Source organism: Schistocerca americana, chromosome 5 (assembly GCF_021461395.2).
Source record: "Schistocerca americana isolate TAMUIC-IGC-003095 chromosome 5, iqSchAmer2.1, whole genome shotgun sequence".
NCBI lineage: Eukaryota > Metazoa > Arthropoda > Insecta > Orthoptera > Acrididae > Schistocerca > Schistocerca americana.
Window position 1 is genome coordinate 507,357,665 of NC_060123.1, and position 24,665 is coordinate 507,382,329.

A 24,665-nucleotide genomic window follows, 5' to 3' on the forward strand; every position below is an offset into this window, starting at 1 on the left:
ATTCGACGTTTTGAAGAACATTGGTAGGTAGGTCATCACAGAGTAGACCCACTGCAGTCCTGGTAGAGATTACGGTATTGGGGGGCCACCAGAGGTGCAGACCCACTGCAGTCCTTGTAGAAATAATGGTATTGATGGATCATCAAAGATGTAGACCCACTGTAGTCCTTGTAGAAATAATGGTATGGGTGGGCTACCAGAGGTGCAGACCCACTGTAGTCCTTGTAGAATGTCCAGCAGCCATCTGTTGCGATTGGGCAGGTGCACATTCACCATCGAAGAGTCTTGCAGAGAATATAGCAAGTCCATAAACCACCACTTGTGCACTCACAAAGTTTTTGGAATTGTCCTTAGAACCAGCAATGCTGTTATCCAGTCCCTTGCTGAATTAGTAACACGCGTGCAAACACTAACAGTCCCAACTTCTCACATATTGTCCATATACTATGACCAACAGAAACGTGTGCAGTGAAATGTAACTAACAAGTTAATAATATCATGAACTGGTGACAATTACAATTTTATAACATAAGAATACAATAAAGGTACAAAATACATCATTAAAGAACATAACAATACAGATAACATTTGTAGTAAAACAGGCTTTACAAAAGAATAGAAATAGACATATACATCAATGTTACGGGAATTATGAGATAAGTAGATACATAAAAGATCAGAATAACTCTTGGAACATCAACTTTACACATGAGCATTAAAACAAAACAGAACATAAAATGTCTAAGCATATTTACAAGGCAAATAACATATTATTAATGCCAATTATATTTGAGGATAACAGTATTCCTCATCATAGTGAATGTAGCTTAGTACTAGAAAAATTCTACAACATAAGTCTTATCAGATAAACACATAAAGACAGGAGAAACACAAATACACAAGGGTACACAAACATATAGAGGGATGACACAAAAGGAAAGGACAGGGTTTGTTTTACTGCAGTATTTGGCATGGAGATCTCCCTTTGTTCATCATTATTCCCAAAAGTACTATCTAAGCCTGCTGTCTGTATTCTGTTCACATCCTCTTTCAAAATAGTTTTTCTCCACTGTACAATACTCATTTTGGCCCAAATCTTTTTCATATAATTTCTCAATGCATTTTTTTCCTATTGTCCATAGTCAGTTTCTTATATAGTCTACCCCCTCTTAAGCTAACTTAAATCTACTGAGCTCAGATGCTAAACTAAGGAACGAGGCAATGCAGCAGCACAAAATAAGTAACACAAACAACAATGACCAAAAAAAAATGGAAAATTGCAAAGCAAGCTACAGTAAATCTAAATTACCAAGCAATGCAACATTACAACTAATATGAGCCAATGTGCAGCAACAAGAAAAATAAATGAGTAGTAAAATTGGCTTAGCAGAGTAACACAAAGTCAAATTCAGTAACACTACGCCTGGCAAACAGCAGTAACTTATACCTAAACACGACATAGCTCAAGCAGAAAAAATATTACAGTAAAAACAACAATGCAGATAAGGGAAATGTATATTCACATCTTAATATCTATGTAATTAAAGTGGTGCACCACAACTTATTCTACGAAAAATATTACCAAGTACTTGAAAAGAAAATTATGTGTCCAGTTACTGTTACTAGTCCCTTCTTATTGTTCTTTCCATTCCAAAAGCTCCTTTTTCGAAGAATGTGGATCATAAAATAATTATTTAATAGATCTGTTGACAGAAAGTGTTCACATTAGCAAATGCATCTAAGTTTATTTTATAAAACTAATGCTGCAGCACAACTGGAAAACAGGTACCAAATTAAATAAGCAATTTCGCAAACCAAAGCATAAAAACATCATTCAATAGCTATGTGGCATTTCATAAGTTAGTAGAAATTCTCTCAACTCTTGTAGAAACACGCTTGTCGTAATCAGGTGTGCAGATGTAAAAATATTTCTCGTCATTTCATTAGGCATTTCAGTAAATATCATAAATTACGAGCTCCACAGTATGCTTTCAACAAGGAAATGTCAATAGCGAGGGTAATGGCCTCCCTTTTGTTTTTTTGTACCTGTGCTTCCGGAAAGGCACACCCTAATGGCTTGTTCTCCAGGTGTCTGACACAGCTGTGTGCCCACGACGCATGTGCAGGTGGTCACTTAACTTTCTTACGGAAATATTTATGACAGTAGTTTCCGCTACAGTGACAGTCTCATATAAAAATTTCACAGGTCGAGAATTTACATTGCAAATGTGTAGAAACAAAATCCTATGAATATAACAGTGTCCAAAAAAAATTTCGCCGGCATTGTGATACATTCACGCATTTACACACATTTCATAACTCGTAAGGTACGATTCTTGGTTTCCAACATCCTTTTTCACAAGTCAAGAGTCACCACTACTCATTATTCCTTACCTTATTCGTCGACACTTCTTCAATATTTCATCATAACATACGTAGTATAATCAAATTCCTCATATAGTATCACCTTATTGATCATAAACATACCTCAGCAGCATAATACACATAGTCATCGTAATAATAACATCATAACACCTTAGTCAACTCTCAAAATCGTCGTAGCTTCCTCCAATAATTTCAAACCCTAAAAAATATTCTCTGCTCTTTTCATCTACCTCAAACGTACTTTAAAAATCATGATCTCATACCAAATACATCATTCAAAGCTCTCGTAGTATCACAATGGTTCCGAAAAATATGAGCATTTCTCAAACTACAGACAAAATACAATTTCGTAAGTGTGAAGTTATCCAACTGTGTAATTACGTAAACATCTGTCACTGATGTAGTAAAAAATGTTTGTCTCTCTCAGTTAAGTAATCAGATAGCTGTGTAATTCTGTGTTGGAGAAATATGGTACCGATGTGTAAAGTTGTATAAGCAAATATCATATTAGCTAGGGCTCCTTGTGCTTGCCAAACACATGGTACACAAAGTAAGCGTGTACCCCCATGAGGATAAATGTAATTATACTCCCAGGTGTTACAAATTACAGCAATGGAATGAAATGTATCACGGAAAACTTTCTTTGTAATTAAAAAAAATCTTTAAAAATAAATGTTTTAAGTATAAGATTAATCACTCAAATGCGTGTACTGTAGCGCTAAACTGTGCATCTTGTCGCAACATAATCTCTGTGGAAGTGTCGTAGTTATCGCCTCTGAAAGCTAAGTTCTGCAGAAGTCAATGTACTTACCACATGATAAACAAAAGTGAAATGCTTTGCATATAGATATCGTAGTTATTATGCTTATTGGCGTGATGAAGAAAGTACTGTGCTGTAACGTATTGTTGTGCTACGAAAAGGCTGTCTCATTGTAGCTATACCACAAAAGTTACTACTAAAACATATTTTTCTTCCTACAAGAATTCAGAAAACTGTGCAGATATAAAACAGATACACTGCAAAAGCAACATTGTAAATTGTCACTCATTAGTAGCGTCGTGATAACATCGTGTAGCTGTCACATAAACTAACCACTGTGTCCTTTGGTATCTCACAGAAAGTACTTTAAACCCAGAATGTATTTTCAAGTAAACCAAAATGTTGCATTAAAATCTTATTAGCAGTACCAGTATGTGTCCTAAGTACGTAAGCCTGATAGTCATTACGTAGTCGTGCAACTAACAAGCAAGAATGTACAAATGCAACACTGTGTAGTCTGTTCACTATAACAATGCATTCGTAATTTCTGTTTAAATAAGTTCTCTTGGTTCTTGACTGGATATTTAACTTCAAACATTGTTGCATGTTAACAGATTCTAAGTCTGGCAAAGCATATTAGAAATGTGAAGTGAAAAATTTTGTGGGAAAGACAAAGTTAAAAGGCAGATTATCTTTCAATAAACGGTTTTACATGTGAAATGTGGTACAATCTTTTACTCTTCAAAGTACTCAGAATTTCAGCTTGAACGCAATTATCATGCAGTATACGTCAGTAAAGAATACTGGAATTTTTCACAAGGTTAGCGTCTATGTTATTTTTCTCTGAGCCAGCCGGCGCACGTGGGTGCCTGCGGCGCGAGTCATTGTCTGTCTCTTTGTTGGCGCACGTTGTTATTGGGATTAGGAGACCTAACTTCTACGAATTCGCCTTGCCGAGAGGGCCCAGCTCTGTTAGAATCCCTCCAGTTCTGATGAAATTCACGTCTGTCGTTTTGTCGGTAGTTTACATAGTTTCTTGTTTGTCGGTCATGTGGTGGAGAATTTCTCCCTGAGTCGTAACTGTGCGCCGAACTGTTGCGTCTGAAGTTATTCTGCCTCCCTTGATAATAATTGTTTTGGTTCCCATATTGTCTGTTTCTCTGATTGTCTCTGTGATATTCATTACCGCGGAGAGGTGATCTTTCCCTGTAATTATTACTACTCTGCCAACGGATGTCATACGGGTGGTGTCTGTTTCGGTCACGATTTATGTTGTAAGAATAGCCTTGTCGTGTATTATTTCTGTCATCGTGGAATTGTGACAGATGTGATCTGTAATTGTTGTGCTCCTGTTCCCGCTTTCCCCAATTGTCAGTGTCAATTTCCAGTTCTTGTAACAGTCCCTGAAAAGCCTCAATGTCTTCTTTGCAACGTCCTGCTAAAATAATATGTCGTAAATGTTCAGGTAATTTGATTAAGCAAATGCGGATGAGTTCTGAGGGGCTGTATGGGTTTGACAGGTACTGATTCTTGTGCAACATGTCTTCAAAATATTTCACAAGACTGGAGAATTCAGATTGTTCGAAATGTTTCATCATTATGATGCCATGTTTTACTCGGTCTTGTGTGGCTTGAGACCAATATGCTGAGAGGAAGGCATGGTAAAATTCTCCTTCACTGTGGCAATCGTGAATGACCGATCGCATTCTTACAGCTGGTTCATTCCCTAAATAGCCACACATGAATTCTAATCTGTGTTCTAACGACCAGTTGGGAGGAAAACAATGAGAGAATTGATGGAGCCATGCTTGTGGATGAATGTCGTTGCCAGAATTCTTAAATGTTTTGAATTTACGTGTAGTAATGAACAGCTTATAGTCAAAATCATCATGTCGGCAAGTCGCATGTCGGTCATTGTTACGTCGTTTCGGCGGTTCCATCTCAAAATTCGGCGTACCTTGCCAACTTCTTTCACAATTTCCGAAGTGCCGTGTGTTGTTATTTTGTGTCTGTTCCGTATTTCTATGTCTCTCTTCCCGTACTGGAGCGCGAGTGTCCTCTGAAATATGTAATTCTTGTATTACTTGTGCCAAATGATCTTGTACTTCCCGGATTTCTCTTTTGTACTGTGTATTGATTTGATTTTGATTTTGTTTGAATTTTCTAATTTGTTCATACTCTTCTGTGTCAGTGAAGGCTACAGGTCTTGTGTCATTCAGATCATCATCTACCTTTGTAGATAAGTTAGTGACCTGATCCGAAAGTTCGGCTACTTTCTCCGATAGTGAACACATTTCCTCAGTGTGTTTTTCTGAACCAAGTTTCAGAATGTCCATTTGTATTGAAATCGAATCTACTGTGTCCTTCAAGTTTTCCTGAGTTTTTGCAAGTTGCGTAACCGAATCGGTAGATGCAACTGATTCAAATTTAGCTTGCAAGGTCTCATGATTTTCATGAACAGTAGTTTCCAGTTCTTTTATGGCTGCTTCGTGATTCTGTAGTGCATTTTCATGACGCAAAAAAATAGGTTGGAAATGCTCACAAATTTGTGTTTTTACGTCATTACAGACTTTTTGACATTTCGATTCAATGTTATGTAACTCAGTAGTTAAATCCTCACGTGTTTGTTCAAGAGTTTGCCCCAATGAGTCTAACTTTTGAAGATTTTGTTCCATTGCGTCTAACTTTTGAAGATTTTGTTCCATTGTGTCTAACTTTTGAAGCTTTTGCTGTGTTTGTCTCTGATTTTGTTCCATTGTGTCTAACTTTTGAAGCCTTTGCTGTGTTTGTCCCATTTGTTGTATTAATTGTAATTACAATGCATTGGTGTCTGAAACATGTTCCTCATTGCTTTTCGGCAGTGAATTTGCACCGGAAACATTCACATTTTGACAAGCAGAAAATGTGTCTTGACTTATTTGAGAAAACGGTGAGGATCCAAAACCTGAATCTACAGTATTTGCGAGATCGTGTCGTGTCATTTCGGCTTCCTGAGGCGAGCTATTGCCGACCGATCGATCGATAATGCTTCCCTCTTCACTAATTGTTTCACTGTCCACGCCATTGTTTGCCGCCCGCTCCATTTCCCTATGCACAATTACCAAATTACTACTTTGAACATCAGTTAATTCATTACTCGGTGGCGCTAACACACTGCTTTCGTTTTCACTGTCATTTCTCAGTTTACATTGGAGCCTAGTATTACGTTTTTCACACGCCATTATTGTCACAGTATTTCACACGACAACACAGAAAAACACAATTTGAAGATCAAAAATAAGAGAACACATTAACATAGCACTGAAAATAATATCTAGTTAATTGCAGCTGCGAAATACTTGGTGCAAATCTACATGCATGCCACAACTGTTTTACTGTACAACAATGAAAGACTGCAACTACAAAGAAGATTCTCTCTACAGTTACGCGCTAGCAATAAACAAAATCTACACTAATTACACAAACTACAAGAAAAATCAGAAGATTACAGTGAGGTGTCCTAGGCTAAGGGTCGACATATGAAACGTCCCCTTTGAACAATTATACATGACTGTGCTTAAACTGACACGCAATATTTTGTTAGCGCAACGCAATCTGACTTTCAAAATTCCCTACAAAAGAATGGCCCTGACTAACATTAAACTATACCTTTCACAAATCACTTACCTCACAAAAATCTTCGCTGCTCAAACTGCTGCAATACAGCGAGCGCCACACTGCTTTCGTTTTCACTGTCATTTCTCAGTTTACATTGGAGCCTAGTATTACGTTTTTCACACGCCATTATTGTCACAGTATTTCACACGACAACACAGAAAAACACAATTTGAAGATCAAAAATAAGAGAACACATTAACATAGCACTGAAAATAATATCTAGTTAATTGCAGCTGCGAAATACTTGGTGCAAATCTACATGCATGCCACAACTGTTTTACTGTACAACAATGAAAGACTGCAACTACAAAGAAGATTCTCTCTACAGTTACGCGCTAGCAATAAACAAAATCTACACTAATTACACAAACTACAAGAAAAATCAGAAGATTACAGTGAGGTGTCCTAGGCTAAGGGTCGACATATGAAACGTCCCCTTTGAACAATTATACATGACTGTGCTTAAACTGACACGCAATATTTTGTTAGCGCAACGCAATCTGACTTTCAAAATTCCCTACAAAAGAATGGCCCTGACTAACATTAAACTATACCTTTCACAAATCACTTACCTCACAAAAATCTTCGCTGCTCAAACTGCTGCAATACAGCGAGCGCCACTACTGCCAGCTAAATAAAAGACTCAAACTATGGAAGGCACTAACTACTGATAGGGATAGTTAGCAAATGAAAGATATTAATAGAGGACAAACAATGTATTTACCTTGATATCATCATATATAAATACATCAGTTCATGACAAATTTCAAAACTCCGCCATCTCTCTCCCCACATCCACCACTGCTGGCGGCTCACCTCCAACTGCGCAACGCTACGCGCTGTTCACATCCAGCTGCCGCTGCCCAACACTACAATGGCAGACAACAATGCAAACTAGCCACAGACTGCACACAGCACAGCCAGTGATTTTCATACAGAGAGCGCTACGTGGCGGCGGCGTTACCAATATAAGAACCTAAACAGCCTACTTACATAAAGAAAACATAAACAGCCTACTTACATAAAGGAAACATAACCAGCCTACTTACACACGTCCATCTCATTTCTTGTAGTGCTATTATACTTTGCTTCAGATTCTTTATTTGATCCAGCATTACTATCAGCTCTTCTGGGCGATATTGGGATCTCACATTCCAATATATAGATCTCATCTACACCTTATATTTCTCTTCTTCCTTATTGACCCTCCTTCAGTTACTTGTATTCCATCCTCATTGTCCTTTTCCATGCCAGGTCCGTCTTCCTTCATTCGTCTGGCTTTACTTTGTAGAAGTTTCGCAACAACAGTTATTTACAGAGCGGGCTGTCTAACCCTGCGTCCAACTCCTACTGGGGGGCGGGTGATTTTTAATCAGTGTTTTCTTCCCTTAGCCTTTGGAGACCCAACTCTCAACTGCAAGGCAGCAATTGTTGTTTTGGTCCACCCCGGGTATTTTATTTCCGCGGTGTCCACCATATCTGGTGAACGTTCCCCAATCCCCCATCCGGGGACGCGCCCAATGGGAGACTAGCAACTCCACACGGGATTTCCTTCCCCATCCTTGACCTAATTCGAGCTTCTGCTCCGTCTCTTATGACCTCAATGTCAACGGGACATTAAACCCGATCTTCCTTCCTCCCTTCCCTGCAAAAGTACCTGAACCTAATTGCCTGAGAAGCTCAGTAATGTGCTTCTTCCACTTCAAGTTTTCATCAGTATGTACCGCGAAAAATTTGGAAGATGTACCCCAATTACTGACTTCTGGTCATGAGCCACATTCATTTGTTGTACAGAACTGCATACAGTACCTTTTTCAAAATTTAAGAAGAGTCCATTTGTAATGTTTTGAAATTATAATTTACCATTTCTTCTGTTGCTGTCTCTATAATGGTATTTGTTGTAACACTAGGAACGTCTGCGAAAAGTACCAATTCCAGTTGTTAAACGTTAAGTAGGCGGTCATTCACACAAGGAATAGGAGTGGACACAAAACAGAATCCTTTGGGAATCGCTTACACTTTTTGCAAAATACTCGCCTAATCTCTCCTTCTCCCTCCTATTCAGGTGTAGAGCATGATTTGTGTAGGCACATCTAACTGCAACAACAGGCATGGCACAATCTTTTGTTCCCATAGCTAAAAGCACTATCAGCGCAGGGCTGCTCATGTCGTTGCAAAACTTCCACAAACCTCACACCAGTGTGTGCTGCGTGTCCTCTAATTTCTTCCGGGTCACCGTTAATGCTGTATTCTAAGCTACTAGCCAGACTGTTTCCTGCTCCTCCTACTGTAAGTACGTTATTCTCGACATCGAAATATCTGCACAAGGTCTCTGTGTTCCCTGTCACCTGGCTAAGCTTGGCGCTAGGTTTCACGATGCTTTTGACCTGGTACTCTGCACCTAGCTTTTCCTTAGCCATTGCTAAGCCATCAACAGAAATAGCGAGGTACCCACTCGGACTTCAACAATACAGAGGAAACATGCCCCAGGCAACCCGACATCCCCACACAGTAGAAGGCACCGAGCTAAGCCTCACAAGATGACTAAAGTTGAAGGGACTATTCGAAGCTGGCAACCAAAGAGCTACCAGAACTTGAAGACCAGAAGGTAATGTCTGAACTTCACGAATTATGAGTGCCCGCACTAAATCCAGCTAACTGTCACCAGGTTGAGTTCCCTCTAGAAGACAAATAGTGTCTTCGAGGCATTCAATAGCCTTAAAGGAAACCGAACTGCCGCTCCTGTCTCTGCGACCACCACCGACGTAACGTCAACCGGCTCTAGCATGGCAGCGCGCAAACGTGCTGCCAATTCTGGAGCACTGCCCTCAGTCGGTTGACGCCTTACTGCCAACTCATAAACGAGATGGTCTGTTCTCAGCAGGCCAATCCCCGGACGCTGTCTGACTGCAATTATCGTAACACCTGAAACAATAACAAGCCAAACAATACGATGCCACAGACACAATCGAAACAAGAGTGAAACTGACCGCATCTAGGTTGGCAAGCACAAGCGTAACCAAGCTCGGCTACCAGTGATACGCCCGCTATACACGCCAGGCAAAACGGTGATTAGGATTGTGGAAAGGGCCAAATAAGGTGGCGGTCAGTTTCACTTCAAAATTGTAATTTATTGGAATTTAGTATCACATTTAAATTTAAACGGCACATATCACATCCTTTACGAGTTTGAAAATCCAATTCTTTCATGGCTGAAGGCCTCCAAACAAGAAATCTTAAAAATCAACAAGATAAATTTCAAGTGACTGAAGACACGCAGTTAAAATTGCAATTTAATAATTAAAATATATATGTATATATCACAGCTAGGCTGAAAGCCTCAAGGCAAAAGTGGATAGAACACACATAAACAAGATGCAATACCAACAGCTGAAGGCCACAATTAAATTTCAAAATTTTAAAATGTATTACCATAATCTTTTAAGGCAGAAGGCTGCAATGTTTTAGATTAAGGTGAAATTTTAAAAATAAGGCTTTAAGCGGCTGAAGGCCCATAGCTGATTTTCCTAAAATTCAAAAAATAGCTTAAACCTTTAAGTTTTAAGTGGCTGAAAGCACAGTAAATGAAAAGGCAACGCAACGACAATAACTAAATTTAAGAATAAGGCTTTAAGCGGCTGAAGGCCCGCAATTGATTTTCCAAAAATTCAAAATTCCTTAAACATTTAAGTTTTAAGTGGCTGACAGCGCACTAATTGAAAAGATAGCACAACAACAGCAACTTTCAAAACATATCCACTTGCCAGAATTCAAACTTAGTTATACAGGCTGAAGGCTCTTGATTTACATAAAACACAATAATTTTTTTTCTTTAAAGCATTGGCTATGATAGATTACCAACAGACTATTAAACACCCATGAAAAAGACAGTACAGACAACGGCACTCAGACGTCTCCAGGGGAGGGGGGAGGGGGTGGGCTGCCCCTGAAACATTAGTGTTCACTTAGGCGAGACAGGTGGTGGGCCCAACTACACTTAATCCATTGGTAACCCATCCAAGAAGAGACAGTCACGGACCGACTAACCAAACGACTTGCTAGCCACCAATCAGTACCTGAAAACTCAAAGACCAAGCTGTTACGGACGTGATTATCCACAATGAAACATGTATTAAGCTGTCAAAACTACACACCGTGTTGGACAGCAATAACAGGCGAGGAAAGGACACTGCCTGAATTTACGTTAGTGGCCGGGGCAGGTAACCAGAACACTAACGGCCACAAGGCAGAAAATTCAGCTGGTACAGCTGAATTTGAAATAAGGTAATATAGTTAACTCCACCCAAAAAAGAACACTGCTTGAATTTACGTCAGTGGCCAGGGCAGGTAACCGGAACACTAACGGCCTCAAGGCAGAAAATTCCCCTGGTGCGCTTGAATTGTAGTGAACCAATATAAGTAATTCCACCGCAGGGCGGCTCGATTTCACCACTACAAACACCCGGTGTTGCTCACAGGAAAAACTCCCCAACAGCGAACCACCGAAACGAAGACACAACGTGAACGGACGTGGCTTGGGTACTTAAGACACCTCTCAACTTTGACGTCCTGGGTCGGTGAGCCACGAAGCTCGTAGCGGTCGGACAGCTCCACACACGCTCCAACACCACGCATGGACCGTCAGCGGACCCTGCCGACTGCGCCGCACGGAGATATCCTCCCTGGTCCGCACCAACCGACCGACTACCCTCAGAATGCTGACAACATCTAAACTAGCTGTCAGTGGAAATAACGCCAATCACACACACAACCTGACAAACACATGCACAAAGAGCTGAACGATACCCGACAGCCACTAAGCAAGCACTAAGACAAATCGGGAGTCGATGCACACACACGCAGCCGACTCATGAACGATCGGCGAGCCAAAACGCGTCGTCCGGTAGGACGATCGACCGACGATCCACCAAGACCGCGGTCCCGCTCAAGCGATGCGTGGCGGCAATGGTCGGTCGAGCTATGTCGACGCAGGCCTCACTGCTGCTCCAACCCGACTGCAGTAGTGCCGCATTGCAACTCCCCGACTGGCAGGTCCGGACTGCGTTCCAGACACGTTCCAACTGACTGGCAGCCCGAACTCGCGACCCGAGCTGGCTTACAACAGACAACGACCGGGAAGTAATAGCAGTGGAGCAAAGATACTACGAGAGAGGACATATTGATACATGCTGCTAGCGCAGCTCACGGTCAGGCAAAGCAACATCTCAGTGACACCAGTAATTTAAATTAACGTAGTGAAGAGGAAGTACGTTAAAAACAGGGTATAAAAATACACGATGGCGGGAATATGAGCCACGCACGCAATGATTCACAATGCTCTAAAAATGGTGATACCACATATAGCATTGTTTGTTACGGTGAGATAAACACTCGAATAACAGAAAAGGATTTTTGTAATAGTTATTAAAAAAATGGATTCCGAGTGGTGTAGTGGATTCAGCTGTGGCAGACGATGATCCGAATTCCGGTGGTCCGAAACTTTCCCCGATTTTATCCCGTACCAAAATGATCATCGTCAGAGCGTCAAGTTTTCGTTCCCATTTCAATCAGAAAAGAGTTACTATGACTTCATGTAGATTACATTTTTTTCCTGTACCAATGCTTTCCCTTCAATGGCTAAACTGTTCCTCCGAAAATAATGAAAATAATAGATTTATATGAACTGGTATAATTAGGCCTGCTATATTTTTTAAATTATATACAATATTTGTAGAGGTGATGGAAAAGTTTCGCTCTGTTCGTGATGCAACTTCAGATGTGTGAAGTCGTTGAGGCTTCGGCGAGCGCTTTTCAATTTGCTGCCTGCTGATTTTCTTCTCGGGAACGGACGTCGGTTGTTTGTTTATATTTATTTTCTGACGTTTCACCAGTTCCAGAAGCTACCAGTCTGAAGGTTCGCCATCCATAGGTGGTAACGGACTCGAAACGTTTTCGCTCCCAGACCTTATCGGTACCCACTGTTCCTTTTCAAGAAAATCTTTGGTTTTCGAAATGATTCAAGTGAGATATTAGGTTTCATAGTTAGGTTTTAGCTTTCAAGGAGAAGTTTACTTCTCAAGGAGAATTTTAACTTACAAGAAATTTCTAGTCTTCGTTAGTTCTCAAAATTTTTTGTGATTTTCATCTAAAGTTCTCAGGAGGATTTAATTCTGAAGATGAGTTTGAATTTTGAATTTTATAGTGTTGTAGTCTTGAGACGTAGAATAATTTTGAAAAGTGGCAGCACTGTCGACCGAACTTCCGATGAGCGTTGCTGGTATTTTTTCCAGCTTGTTACCAACAACGAACCTTCGTGGCAAAGAAGAATTCAGGCTTCATTTATTTTTGTCATATTTTTGATGCAGTTTCGATATGAACGTTCATTCCTACGTATTATGTAATTAAACGTACGTGGTGGTTCCTCTCCACAGTGAGCACTTTTGTCTCACTTTATTTCCATATCTACATTTACATCATACTTTCCATGCCACCTGATGGTATGTGGCGAAGGTTTTTCTGCAATTATAGTTCACTACACGATATGTGGCTCTCAGCGCCTACAACCTTTTATGCCCTGTTAATGGCTGGTTGTTGCTGGTCCGTTTTAGTGGCTAGTGCTCAGTTAAGCTCTGTCAATTAACCACTAATTTCAGAAATAATTACTGTCCAACAAACGTCAGTGGGGACCCTAAGAAAAGGCCCCTATTCATCTCACAATCACCAGTTACATTGCAATATGAAGATGAATTTTATTTTTCATCATCAGACACAACGTGTATCGTCTTGTTGATGAAGTACTCTTTCCCTGTCTTTCATTCTCTTTACCGTTTGGTTGCAGAAGGTGTAGTTCCTTCCACGGATAACATTTAGTTATACATATCTTCTGTAGAGGTTGCATGGGGGCTTAATTAAATAATTTTGAAAATACTTTTAATTTTAATTTTTAGTAACTGTATGTCCGATTACGCTGTGTCTCGTAATCGGCTGGCCCTGACTAGTATATTTACGCTATCTGACTGCAACAAACAATGTAAGAAAATTTTCGTAAACACAGTTAATTAATTAAGTCCCCAGCAACTAAAAAACCAACAAAACCAATAAGCACAAAAGTAACTGTTCTGTATGTGGGAGTGTGACTCAACGTCCACATCTGGCACGGTTCTTCTCAAACAAGACAAGAATTCTTAAATACCAATTATACCGACGTGACAAAAGAAATTTAGAAAAACTATAATTACGCAAGAAAACCAAAATTCACTCTAATACAAGAACACGAGCCAGATGCTTTGTTGACTGAACCTGTAGTGACACATTATTTCAGATACACAACTAATAAAGGAACATTATAAATTTTACCTTCATATATATTGACGAAATGCACTCATTACAATAACATCTGCTATCTCTCCCATCAAATAACTGCATAAGACATGGAACAACACTCTTTACTACAACATCTTGCTCCAACTTCACAACAACCACGAGCTCTCGACAAAACTGTCCTCTACGATCTCTTCACAAGCACTGACTGCCATGAACTCTCCACAACCACTGACTGCTACGAACTCTAAACACGCACTGACTTCTACAATCTCATAACAAGCACTGACTGCCATGAGCTCTTAACACGCACTGTGGAGGCGGCTTAATAGTACTCTTTGGCGCACTCTCTGGCGCAGTGGCACAGTGTAGCCACCTTTCATATGCCCCTCCTCCACAGGCCAGAATTTGATGGTATTTTTGCCAGCATTGGTGGTGAAAATACCACCAAATTCGTCCACAAAAATACAGACAAAAATAAAGATAATATTAATACCTAAATATCACATAATTAGTTAAAATTTTGGCTTTGCACTGACCTTTTACTAACCTAATATATGAAATACAGTAAGCAATACAACTTCTTTTCATGCATGTGGCTTTACATAATAGTTTACACAATATACAAAAAATCAGTTTATACAAATGTTCACATAAAATGCTCTCAATGATTAATTATACAAAAAAAAGATACTAACAGGTGACATCTTTTCAGTAGAAGCAGTCCATCAGTTGCACCCAGTAAAGTTTAGCAGGTACACCCAGCAACAAGTCACATTAGTTCAGTAGAAGCAGTTCATCAGTGGCACCCAGCAATATTGAGCAGGTGCAGACACCAACAAGTGACATCATTTCAGTAGAAGCAGTCCATCAGTTGCACTCAGTAATGTTGAGTAGGTGCAGACACCAACAAGTGACATTATTTCAGTAAAAACAGTTCATCAGTTGCACCCAGCAATGTTGAGCAGGTGCAGACACCAACAAGTGATACCATTTCAGTAAAAGCAGTTCCATCTGTGGCACCCAGTAAAGTTGAGAGCAGGTGCAGACACCAACAAGTGACATCATTTCAGTAGAAGCAGTTCATCAGTTGCACCCAGCAATGTTGAGCAGGTGCAAACAGCAACAAGTGACATTATTTCAGTAAAAACAGTTCATCAGTTGCACCCAGCAATGTTGAGCAGGTGCAGACACCCCAAGTGACGCCATTCAGTAGAAGCAGTTCATCAGTTGCACCCAGCAATGTTGAGTGCAGGTGCAGACAGCAACAAGTGACATTATTTCAGTAGAAGCAGTCCATCAATTGCACCCAGTAATGTTGAGAACAGGTGCAGACACCAACAAGTGATACCATTTCAGTAAAAACAGTCCATCTGTGGCACCCAGCAATGTTGAGTAGGTGCAGACAGCAAAAAGTAACATCATTTCAGTAGAAACAGTTCTAACAGTGGCACTCAGTAAAGTTCAAGAGGTACACGCAGCAACAAGTCACATTAGTTCAGTAGAAGCAGTCCATCAGAGGCACCCAGCAATGTTGAGTAGGTGCAGACAGCAACAAGTGACACTATTTCAGTAGAAGCAGTCCATCAGTTGCACCCAGCAATGTTGAGCAGGTGCAGACAGCAACAAGTGACATTATTTCAGTAGAAGCAGTTCCATCTGTGGCACCCAGTAAAGTTCAAGAGGTACACACAGCAACAAGTGACTTCATTTCAGTAGAAGCAATCCATCAGAGGTACCCAGTAAAGTTCAAGAGGTACACACAGCAACAAGTCACATTAGTTCAGTAGAAACAGTTCTAACAGTGGCACCCAGCAATGTTGAGCAGGTGCAGACAGCAACCAGTGACTTCATTTCAGTAAAAACAGTTCATCAGTTGCACCCAGCAATGTTGAGTAGGTGCAAACACCAACAAGTGACACCATTTCAGTAAAAACAGTCCATTAGTGGCATCAGCAATGTTGATCAGGTGCACACAGCAACAGTGACTTCTCTCAGCCGAAGCAGTTCCACAAAATTCACTAGCACTGATCACACAGTTCATCAGCAGAAATTAAACACGACCAAATGTCACACATCATGTTGAAAAGTGCAGGTAACAGTTCAGAATATTTATCTTCACTAATCAGACAGTTCAGGCATGAACAATAGTTTGAATGCACATACAAATGCTTTTACAGTAACATACAAATCATAACAAACACACAAATTATGTCAGATAATTGTCCTATTAACTATTACAATACACAAATACCAGTAAACCTATAATATTCATGGGTGTCAGTGCAAGCCACTACCAACACTAAAATAATATTTAGGAGATAGGTGGGTAGGATTAGGAAAGGAAAACACACAGAACACACTCACTCATCTCTCATCCACATTAAGTACTACTGTGTAACTGAATAGTGTTAACTGTGTAAATGTAATTCTGTCAAAATCTGATGTTCATCATGTGTATCAAGTAGTACTGGCAGCAATGTATAACAGTCAATAATAGTTAAGTCAACGTCATAGTCATCATGTCAAGACCAATGTTTGCAAAGCCAGATCAAATGTACTGTTGCTGAACAACTGTCAGTGAGCCACGATATGCAATTACTTCCTCTCTCCAAAAAAAAAAAGTATATACTGCTTAGTTATTTAACAAAGTGTGTGTATAGACTATCTTCCTTCTATTTTAATGTTCTAGTCTGCTATCTTCATCCTCCTGTTCCATAAGACCAACAAAAAAAAATATGCTCCTCACTTACTTTACCTCTTATCCACCAAAACTCCAATAATTATCAGCATCACATAATCTCAATAATACCTCAATAATACGTCGATAAATGTAAACCTCAGCACCAATATCACCTTACCTCTTGTCCACAAACAACTTCATATACTCTCAATACCTATAATAATACATCGATAAATATAAACCTCAGCACCAATATCATTTCACTTCAATAACAACTCTTTCCTCTAGTCAGTCTCCTCGAACAAGAACAGATAAAATCCTAATGCAACTTCAATTCAGCATCCCATACAATCCGAAGACACAGTGTCAACACACAACCTCTGTGTAATCCATCTGACCCAAATTTTCTACTCATTATAAATTATAAGATACATTTTGGTTCCTTGTCCATCATTAAATAAAAGAAATGCATACCTGACCTCTAACAGACTTAGTTCGAATAACTCTCAGTAATTAAGTACGATTACGGAGTGTGAATGATCATAATATTTCACAGTGTGTACCCACTTCAAGAATCATAGCAGAAGCAAACATGTGGAGTATTTTTTGTGTCAAGTGTCACTTCCTATTTCAATTGCTTACGAAAAATGCAGTCTAATAATTGTTAATGGTCTAAACCTAGTTTCAGGTCTGTCATGTCGTTAGCCTCCTTCCTATTTGCATAAATTTATACAGCTTCCATAAAACTTTAGCTCATGTGACTTGAATGACTTTCTTGTACTAATGTCGTTCGTCGAATTATAGCAGTTAATTTTCTTATCTTAAAAATATAAGGCACTGAGCGTAAGCAAAACAAGCAATAGCGAGTAAATAGACCAGTAAAGAACAGAATGTCAACAAGTGGATGCAGCACAATTCCTACAACGAGGCTTTGCCAAGCGAACAATCTATAATTAATACCACAGTGTAACCTAAACTCTATGTTTATACACAGTACATCAGCATTGCTATACACCAAATTAAAGAGCAGTTATGGCAACAAAACAGAAATGTGTAAATATGTAATCCATACGCATAGCAGTAAACATATATCTTACGTAATAAACAGGTCATTAGCATCATATCAGCATAAGCAAATAAATATTCATATGTCATCTTAATAATCAAACATGAAGGCACAAGCAGATAAATCACAAAGTATAACTTACATAACTAAACTCATCAGCACAATAAATCAGGTTACAATTATAATTCAAATAAATAAGCACAGCAGGCACATAACTAAAAAACAAAATGACATCAGTGAAAAAGCAGTGTAGCCAAGCGATGCATAATATATACAAGTCACAACCCAGTTCATTAATAATCATTGTCAAAATCAGTTAACATACGCAAGCACGTCGCTTCACACGTAAATTCATAGAACATGAAATTTAGCACAAAGTATGAATCACGTAATCGCAAGCAGCAAATTACTTCTAGAGTACGTACCTAAGTGGAAATTTGTTACCTGAAAAATAAACTCAATTAACAGTTACCTTTTTTAGTTTATTAGTTTCTTCTTGGAAATTACATTCTTTCTGAAAATTTCTCGATAGCAAGTCGTCTTAACGTCGGACACGCACAGAATTTACCTGAAGGTCTTAAATACTTTATACAACCGTATCCTGCAAAATACTGAATGTTAATAACGCAATTCAACAAGTCACTATAGCTTTATACTGAATTTAATCGGAGAAATTAAACTGTGTGTTTGTTTACGGCTGTCAGTGCATTCGCACTGAGCGCTCGATCAGCTGTAGGCGCGTGACGTAGGAAGCCATTGTTTGCGGTCAACGACTGCCTTGTGCGGCGCGCAGACTTCACTGTTGCTTTGAGTATGTGCCGCCGCCAAAACACAGCGCGGTATCCTTGTACTCTCTGCGTGTTTACATGTAGCTGTTAGTTTCTCACAAGTATGTCATTCCACAAAAATTTTAACGTTGGATATATGATGTATTCCTTTAGAGCGACGTGATTTAAGAGTTTCTACTTCAACAGTGTTATCATGAATAATTTTACGAATTCTATATGGACCGTTATAAAGCAGAAAAAATTTGCGACACAAGCCTCTTCCTTTGTGAGATAAACGATGGGACTTAATTAATACCTTTTGACCAACTGACAAGATTTTTGAACGACCAGGACGCTTAGCTGATTTCTCTCTTCTAGCAGCCGCAGATGCAATATTTTGTAGAGCCAGGTTGACAACTTCAGAATGCCGCAATTTCCGTGAAGGCGGAAAAGGAACGATTTCAGATATGCGATTTGTTGGTACTTTATTTTTTAATATCAATAGAGGCGGTAAAGAAGTTGAGTCATTAGGAAGTTCATTCAGAATGTTTTGAAAAATATGAAGATACTGATCCCAAGTTCTGTGATTCTGATGACAATAAAGACGGCACAATTTATTGATTTCCTTCATCCATCTCTCTGAAGCGTTAGATTGAGGGTGAAAAAGTGAAATGAAAATTGGTTTAATTTTACGACGGTGTAGAGTACGAAGCCAAATTTTAGAACGAAACTGTGATCCATTATCTGATATAACCTTGTCAACATGACCAACTTCTTTAAGAAAATGTTTGATGAAAGCATTAGATACTGAACGAGCTGTTGCTTTGCGTAAAGGTGTAAAACACACATATTTTGACGTCAACTCCACTGCTACGAAAATGTACGCAAAACCATTAGTAGAACGAACCACTGGACCAAACAAATCGACTGCAGCCATCTCCTTTAATTTCGCTGGAATGACGGGAAACAACGGTGCTCTGTGAGAAATCGTTGGAGGCTTAGCCATTTGACATAATTTGCATTTGGCAAGAACAGATCGAATACGTTTTTCCATATTACTGAAGTAACAATTTTCTCGTAATTTATGAAAACATTTTCTGGGACCAAAGTGTGCATAACTGAAATGCGTATACCAAATCAATTTATTGACCCACTCATCAGGAATACAAACTAACCAAACGGAGTTGTCGACAGATTTTCGTTTAAAAAGAACTTTCCAGATAGATCGCAAAAACGAGGTGTGGCCAAATCGTCCAAACTAACAAAGCGTCTAAGAAAATTACAGACACCAAGGAAACTACGAACATCACGTTTTGTGGTAGGAACAGCATAATTACGAATAGCGTCTAATTTTTCTGGATCAGGAAGAATACCTTCTGTAGATATAATGTGACCGAGAAATTTCACCTGAGAACGACCAAATTCAGATTTTTCCAAGTTCACTGTCATGCCAACTTTTGCAAAGATACGTAATAATGAGTCCAAAATTTTGTTGTGTTCACTCCAAGAACGTTTAGCGATAAGAATGTCGTCAACATAAGAAGTAATATTGTCACGAAGATAAACAGGTAAAATTTCATTTAAGCTAAGAATGAATGCTGCAATAGGTACAGGAAGTCCCATCGGTAATTTCCAAAGTCACTTTTGGGTAAAACAGTCATATCCGGTTATTGTTCACTTACTCACTAGATAGATTGATAGTCGAAGAGCTGGTTTGACAGATGCAAAGAATAGTAAAAGAGTAGGCAGCGGTACAGAAAACTAAAAGAGAAATAGCACCACTACAGCTCGGGGCCCTATGCTCGCTACGGCACATATTCACTTAGAGTAGTGAATCCCCTGAGGACATTAATAGCTGCACATAATTTCTAGTTTGTGACTTAATGGCAACTTTGGCGGAAGTGCGTACGTAAATTGATCTGGCCATGAACATGGATGTATGTCGTTCTTCGAATTGCGAAATATCTTAATTTTCCGAACAGTTAAGAAGTGTTTATAGTCAATGTTTGCACCTCGTGGCGACAAAGACCTACCGCGTCTGTCCCAGTCCCAATGTCGATTATTGTTAAATTCACGCGCCTCGCGCTCTCTTACTGCCTCTCGTAAATGAAATAAATTACTTTCTTCATACCCTTCTGCTAAACTAACACTTGTCAATTTATCTGAGATCATCTCAACTCTTTCCGATGAGTCACTTAATTGTCCTTTCTGTTTATTTACGTCTTCCGTAAGTGTCGCGACTCGGGTTTCGGTATTGTCACATTTAGTAGTTAAGTGTTCACACTGTTGCGTTAAGTTATTTATTCTGTCATTTGGAACGGATTCCTCGATTCTTTCAATTATTTCTTCCTTGTCTTGTGCACGTTGTAAATTTAACTCTGAAAATTTCTGTACTATCACGCGATCTCTTTCTTCCTGTTCTCTGTCCTGTTCCTCTTGTCTAATTTCTGATGAAATTAAACTATTATTGTGAGAATTCAAAATCGGTTGTACTTCTTCTCTAATTTCTTTCTTTAATTCGTCATTCGTGTATTTGAAAAATGTCCCTGTTCGTGAGCCTAACTGAGTTTCCATTGTTCCCCTATCAGTTTCTAATTCAGATCGTAACTGTGATCCCACTGCTTTCATCTCGGCTTTATTTGTTCCTATTTCTGTTTCAATTGTTCCTATTTTTGAGCATAACCGTGTTGTCATTGCTTGCATCTCAGTTCTAATTTCAGATCGTAATGAGTCTAACTGCGTTTCCATTTGTGATCCCAGATTTAGTATAGCACCCATCAACTGCTTTATCTCTTCTGTCGTTAATCTCGTAATCTGTGAATTTTCTGATTGAGAAACATTTTGAACTGTTACCGGACTATTTTCCTTGCTTATTAAATTGTTTTCCACTACATTACTCATGACACTGTTTTCCTCTGTTGGCGAGTTCGCCATGTTAACAATTTCGTTATTCTGACTATTCATAATTTTTGCCTGTTTCATTGACCGCGTAATCATTTACAAAATATACGAAAGATTCGTCACTGTACGAAAATTACACACAATGCCTCCTTATCTCCAACAATACTATTCACATGAAATGTCTCCCTCAGACACGATCAATCGAACAATTGAAATAATTGCACTAATTTGTCAAACGCATGTACAAGGCAATAAAAATTAAATTTTGAAAAATACCATTAGAAGAATGCCAATTACCAAATCTACACATGCAAAATAGACTACAATTAATAAACTACAAATCACTACAACAATACTACAGTCTACAATTTTCACAATCAGAAGAATCCAAGGGACGATCCTGGCAGGGTCGCCACGTGCATGGGGGCTTAATTAAATAATTTTGAAAATACTTTTAATTTTAATTTTTAGTAACTGTATGTCCGATTACGCTGTGTCTCGTAATCGGCTGGCCCTGACTAGTATATTTACGCTATCTGACTGCAACAAACAATGTAAGAAAATTTTCGTAAACACAGTTAATTAATTAAGTCCCCAGCAACTAAAAAACCAACAAAACCAATAAGCACAAAAGTAACTGTTCTGTATGTGGGAGTGTGACTCAACGTCCACATCTGGCACGGTTCTTCTCAAACAAGACAAGAATTCTTAAATACCAATTATACCGACGTGACAAAAGAAATTTAGAAAAACTATAATTACGCAAGAAAACCAAAATTCACTCTAATACAAGAACACGAGCCAGATGCTTTGTTGACTGAACCTGTAGTGACACATTATTTCAGATACACAACTAATAAAGGAACATTATAAATTTTACCTTCATATATATTGACGAAATGCACTCATTACAATAACATCTGCTATCTCTCCCATCAAATAACTGCATAAGACATGGAACAACACTCTTTACTACAACATCTTGCTCCAACTTCACAACAACCACGAGCTCTCGACAAAACTGTCCTCTACGATCTCTTCACAAGCACTGACTGCCATGAACTCTCCACAACCACTGACTGCTACGAACTCTAAACACGCACTGACTTCTACAATCTCATAACAAGCACTGACTGCCATGAGCTCTTAACACGCACTGTGGAGGCGGCTTAATAGTACTCTTTGGCGCACTCTCTGGCGCAGTGGCACAGTGTAGCCACCTTTCAAGGTTGAAAAATCAGCTAACCATTTGCCAATAAAAGTTTATTAACCCTTGACCTATGTTTCGATATTTGTAAAAATATCTTATTCAGGAGTAGTGGCCCTTATTACATCACATGATGGTACATTAGATTAGATGAAGTCGAGCGGCTCTTGTTATAAAGAAAAGTGAGAAAGCAAGAATTATCGCAAGCCATGGCTTTATATAGCAGCTAGTTTACGTATATCATACTTGAGAATGAATGCTCACTAGTAAAAGCATACAGGTAAAGGCTCTTGTCAATATATAATTGTAATAGGCGTCACAGGATAAAATATTTGCATAAGTTACATGTACCTTATGCTAGAAACTAATGCCAACTGTCTTATTCTCTGAGTTTGCTTCTTGATTTATTGTTTCCACGGTTTTTGTTTCTAATACCTGGGAGTCGGTGATGTTACTATGTGGAACTATGTGCTCACTTAATTTCGTATTTCTTCTTGGTATGATGCTTATCAACAAACTTTTTCTCTTTAATTTCTTTTAGTATTTGTTCATTGGACTTTCTTTCAGTCCAGCACGTTTTTGTGGCTCTATTTCGTACCTACACCTCTGTCACTTTTAAATTTCCTCGTCCAGTTTCTCCAGATTACTTCACAACCACAACTTGCAGTGCTCTAAAAATATGTTTATGAAATTCTTTGTTGCATCTTAATTAAAGTGTTTGTTTGTTGATATATTACTCTTATTTCTGAGAGCTTCCGTGTTCATTGTAATTCTTCTTTTAATATCCATTGTACTTATGCTGACATACGTTATTTTAAGTGCGTCAAGCAGCCAAATTCATTTATTTCCATGAGTATTGTATTTCCTGTATTATTTATTTCCCGTAGTTGTGTATACGATTTATGTGTTGCTATCATTTAGTGTTTTCTGAGTTCACTTCGGTCTGCGTTGTCCAACACATCAGATGAAGTTTTTAAAATATGGTTCGTGTACTTTTCACAGTCTTTTAAGTTTGCTATTACCATCAGCAAATCGTGTACAATGTATTAGTTTACCGTTAATTTTGATCACTTTTGGTGCCACTTTTTTTTGTTTGTATTCTAAATGAAATAAATATGGAAAAAGAGTACCGTCTTGCAGGACACCTCTTCTTTTTCTAGCCTCTTTCTTAATACATTTGATATTTTATTTTGCATATCATCCAATTTTGTTAGTATTGTGTGGCAGACTCACGTTTGATATGGGTGCGATATTGGTTTCTATCGTACAGCTCCCTGTTTCCTCCCAATACGTTTGGAAAATTGAGCTGGTGTTCCTTACAGTGACACTTTCCTCGACGATTTAGTACAGAAGGTTATTGGCTCGTACCTCACGGCACCGCACCTCAATGTGCAAGTAACGGGTAAGAAGACGGGAACAAGTACATCGCGAAGGAAAATAAATATTTTTATACCTTTGTTTTCGAATCATTTATGTTTTTCTCTACAGGGTGAAGGAAAAATGCTCTGTACCCTGATTTTTGTAAGGTATTCAATGACAAACATCTGAGATATGCGGCCGTGCATTATCGTAGTGCAGCATCCAGCCTGTTTCTCGGATACGTTTCCTTTGCGACTGATATGGACTTGCAAAATTTCCAGAACAATCCCGTCGTACTGCCCATTTATTGTTCTCTGGGCGTGTTCAATATGCTGATAAACCGTTCCATGAATATAAAAAAATGAGATGACCATAACTCTACAAGCAGAAGCGACCTCCTCTATCTTTACAGGGGTTAATGATGAAGGAGATTCCGAGACTGAGTTTTGCTGTTAGCACTCGGGATCAAAATGTTATAGCCATATTGATCAGCAGCGATTATCTTTAAAGACAACTCTGGATCGGCCTCTAATGTCAACCTCAGCTGCACGCAGTCTTGT